This window comes from Colossoma macropomum, unplaced genomic scaffold (genome assembly GCF_904425465.1).
Source record: "Colossoma macropomum unplaced genomic scaffold, Colossoma_macropomum, whole genome shotgun sequence".
NCBI classification, from domain to species: Eukaryota; Metazoa; Chordata; class Actinopteri; order Characiformes; family Serrasalmidae; genus Colossoma; species Colossoma macropomum.
Genome location: NW_023494810.1, coordinates 18497399 through 18502065, shown reverse-complemented (window position 1 = coordinate 18502065; position 4667 = coordinate 18497399). Strand labels below are relative to the sequence as shown.

The following is a 4667-nucleotide window of genomic DNA, read 5'->3' as shown; positions in this document are numbered from 1 at the left end:
ATTAGTGATGGGCTTAATATGTTTAGTAATACAAAAATAACTCATAACTAGTAAGATAGCTAATAAAATGATAAAATCGCCAAGGTACATTAATTGCGGAGATAAATGTCTATAAATGAGGGGGAAAAAAATAAATGTAGCAGTATGCATGTTAAGATATGCTAGCATATGATTTTCTCGGTCCACCTTAAATGGTGCAGCAGTTCTTTGCGCCTGAGGCGTTCTAACTTGCACCATTAAAGATGGACATGTTTTTTATTTAAAGGTGGAACTGGAAAATTCGAAGAAGAAGCTGGTGAAAAGTAACGGTAAGCCAATTTCAGCCAAATAAACCAAATAAAAATGTAAATCTTGCAGACACAGGTGTTTATCTTGAACATATCAATTAACATTTATAAGTTCTCAACAAGCAGGATAATGTGAGGGTCACTGTGGTCGAGCATCACAAACACATTTAGCTAAGCTTTATTTAAGCAGTAGAGGAGAGCGGAGGGGTTATTGCGGAATAACATCACGGCTGTGATTTGGTCGCCGGCACGAGCCGAAGGCGAACTAACGCTAACTGTTGTATAATATTGTACAAGTACGCGCTGATTCACGCCGTTTTCTGTTTCAGTAAGCTTATATGAGAGCAGAAAAAAGGCTGTAATCGCTGTTTTGTAAAAAGAACCGAACGAGAATTAGAGCGGGCTGATTTACAGTTAAACAGGGGGTTTAGGGGTTCACGGTCATGTGTGCGGGCGCGCGCCCCAATTGTCATTTCTTCTGTGAGTGGGAGAAAGAGAGAGATACAGAGAGAGAGAGAGAGAAAGAGAGATACACACACAGAGAGAGAAAGAGAGAGATGCCCATCAGTTTTTTCTGGCTCTTCGCCTTTTAGTTACTTTGCGTGTACTTCAGCTCGAGTAAATGGACAGTTGTAAATAAAGGCCTCCATGTTCTGGAATTCATCTTTAGGAAGCCGTTCTTGTTCAAACTTTGACGTTCCATGTAAATGGTGCAGCAGTTCCATTCAGGCACCAGAATGACCTGCTGCACCATTTAAGGTAGAATTGGAAAATGAGACTAGGAAACCAGCTTCATCCATGTCAACTTTCTGAGGTCTGTCTACCCCTGAAACCACTCAGAGTTCTATTTTTTTTCAATACAGTCAATACAGTGTCAAAAGGCATTGTGTATCAATTCGAAGTGAATATATGCACTATAAGTATATTAAGTAACAAAAACAAAGGTGTCTGAATAATGGTTCACCTCACTGTAGTATGGTAACATGAATGATGGCTGGATTATGACAGGAATTGTCAGCAAATATATTGGGAGTAAAAAAGCATAAAAAGAAGGTTCTATAAAAAAGCATATCTTTGTATAATATGATGTTTGTTTTTTAGGCTTGCCGGTGGTGTCCAAGGTGTTTGAAGAATGTACTGGGCACAACTTAAAATATGCTACACACTGGGGATCAAGGGTAAGTCACACCTTTGCTGTTTCCTTTTTTCTAGAAAGATGTTACACTCTAGGGTGTGCCTAAATCTTTAAAACACTCTGGTCCTGGTCTACGTATGTTCTACAATTACAGACTGTAGTCTGTCTGTGTCTTTGTGTAATTTATCCCACCTTTACCTTGTTCATCAATGGTCAGGACCACCACAGAGCAGATATTATTTGCCTGGTGGATCATTCTCAGTACTGCAGTAACACTGACGTCTTGGTGGCGTGTTACTGTGTTGTGCTGGTCTGAGTGGATCAGACACAGCAGTGCTGCTGGAGATTTTAAACACTGTCCACTCTATTAGACACTCCTACCTTGTCAGTCCACCTTGTAGCTCATCCGCTGCTGCACAGTTTGTGTTGGTCATCCTCTAGTCCTTCATCAGTGGTCACAGGACGCTGCCCACAGGACGCTGTTTGCTGGATATTTTTGGTTGGTGGACTATTCTCAGTCCAGCAGTGACACTGAGGTGTTTAAAAGCTCCAGCAGCTCTGCTGTGTCTGATCCACTTTTGCTAGCGTGACACACACGTGTTCAAGGCCATCTTCACACAGCAGGTAAAAGTGGCCCAAATCCGATTTTCTCACCAAATTTGATTTTTAACAATTTTTTTTAGGTCGTTCACATTATCTTTTTAATGCGATCTATTGCTGACATTCCTCTGAACAATTCACGCTCCTAAACTGATGCGCATGCCCAAAAGAATAATGCCTCACTTCACGTGACACACTCATCCAGAGTCAATGGGAACAGCCACTTGCTTAACCACTTTCTCCAGTTCATCATGCCTGCTTTTTTTCTTTTTATAACTGGTTTAAGTCTGCGGCCAGAGAGGTTACTATTTTGACAAGAAAATGAAAGTGGAATTTTTCTGTCTGGTTTCTACTTTTAAATAACTCTGAAAGATAAACAATACTCACATTTTTACAGCTCATACTATGACTGTCACAGAATACTCATTCAGAGTTGAATTGGATAGATGTTTGCATCACATGAATTCTGATCTGGTTGTTCAGACAGAGTCCCATTACCGCGATACATATCGGATTTCAATGTCAGATTCAATACGTTTTTTTTTTTCCCCGTTTACACTGCCACACAGATAGCACATCTGTGTCATGTAAGACAGAAAAGAACGGATTTGGGCCATTTTAATCTGCTTTGTGAACATAGCCTATAACACTTCACTGTGTAAGCAGACCCTCTGCACTGCCAGCCTGAGTCATTTGTTCATTAGTATGGCAGCATATTTTATGACTATGTCACATGGTATCAGCTGGTACCAGACGTTGGTATCTGTAAATTTGTATGAATAAGAGTACAAGTAATTGGTATTGATGAAGCCCTACTACAGACTGCAGTTACATTAAACCCCTTGGTTTTACGAAGAATTTAGGTAATTTTGAATAATCTTTGCTTAAGATTCAGAAAAATCCAGTTTCATTAAAAATAAAGCTTTTAAAATTTTGTAAAACATTGAAATCAAGATGTTATCAAGGAACTCCACTGCAGTTTTGAAAAACACCTCCCCAGATACACATGGAATAACTTTTGTGTAATTTTACTGTTTTAGTTTCGAATTACATTTTCCCAAATGTAAGAATAAATAAAGTTTTATTACATATTATATTTAGGTTTTCATAAAATATTCAAATCAAGCTTTTAACAGGGAACTTCACTGCAATACCAAATTCAGACTGTGAAATTACATAAATTGCATTTTCTGGAGGTGTTCTTCAACAATGCAGGGTAGTCTTTTGCTAAAAGTTTGATTCCTTCCGTTTATACAATTTTTAACATGGTAATATATGTATATATATATGTCATTTGTAATATATGAGGTTTCTGATAACAGTGTAATTTTCTTCCTTTGTTGGAGTTGTGTTTAAGTTGGCTGTTTAATTTTTATGGCATATTAAATAATGCCATATACTTCATGAAATGCAAGTGTAGAGAGCATGACCAGGCTTGGAATTTTTTACTGTTCCACAATCCTTGTATTTTACACTCAACTTTAAGGCCACTATACATGCCAATTAAACACCTTGAAACTAAGAAGCCCTCAGTACTTCTCAACATTATTTAAACATCTGTGCAATACCATCCTATCACATGCAAGGAATTCAACAATGAAAAAAATAAGAGCTACAGGCACCTCTTGCACATTTGATTAAACCCCACAGGATTTACCCCTTAACACACTCACTCACACACACACACCTCTTTTGATGCTCTACTTGAACTATCTGGAACATTGCTGCTATACTGTGTTTACACTGTTTTACTACCTCAAAAACTGCTGTGGTTATGTTTGTTATCTGACTGCATAATTCACAGTTCCTACCTCATGTCCAGAATGTGTGCTGTGTCAGTGCTGCACTGTCCTGTCTGTTTACTGTGTCTAATGTCTGTTTAATTTATCGTATTTATTGTATTGTTTCTAGCATAATTTTTGTACGTAGACGGAATGACAATAAAAGCCTCTAGACTTGACTTGACTAAATCAAAGACTGCAACGTAACCTAAAGGAAGCTTTGTGTTTAGCTGCCCAGAATGGCTTGGATAGAGTTTAACAATGCTTTACATGAACTGATAAAGGTGAAAAAATAACTAATAAACTTGTTTGTTTACTTTGCAGATGGAGAATACAGAGACACCTTAATGGACTTCTTGACTGTTTTCATTTTTTGTTCATTCACGTAAATTGATTTAAAATATAAGTAATAATAATAAACATGTATTAAATCGATTATGCTTGCATTGATTTTGCCTTAGTTTATGTCAGTATTATCATAGTAATTGGGATTGTTTGGATTAGACTATCAGCAAGAATGGGAATGTGGATGGGAGGGACTAACTAACTACAGACTGAGAAAATGTTAATGGAATGTTAAAGTAACATTAAAAAAATCTGAACTTTTGACGCTGTGTACTGCTGCCTGCACAAAAATATCGGGAAGATGTTTTAGGATGTGTTTTTACTAACTTGCACCGAATGTCCTAAGAAAATTAAGAAAACTGGAACTATAAACCTTTGAAGAACGTTTAAAGATAACATTCCAGGAATGTTCAGTGGTCAGTGTATATAAAGCTGAGGTGATAATCTGGGGCAGTGGTTTAAGAAACATGTTATGGAAACACTAAAATGGCTTTTTTTTTTTTAATTTAGCAAAAATAT

The 4667-nt window shown here is 37.3% G+C and overlaps 1 long non-coding RNA gene across 1 annotated transcript; it reads left to right on the top strand.

Annotated features, from left to right (window-relative positions):
- The first annotated feature begins 266 nt into the window (after positions 1 to 266).
- LOC118800057 lies at positions 267 to 4233 on the top strand. Its single transcript, XR_005006157.1, has 3 exons — positions 267 to 308; positions 1389 to 1465; positions 4128 to 4233. It is a non-coding gene; the product is annotated as an uncharacterized LOC118800057 (long non-coding RNA).
- The last annotated feature ends 434 nt before the right edge of the window (positions 4234 to 4667 follow it).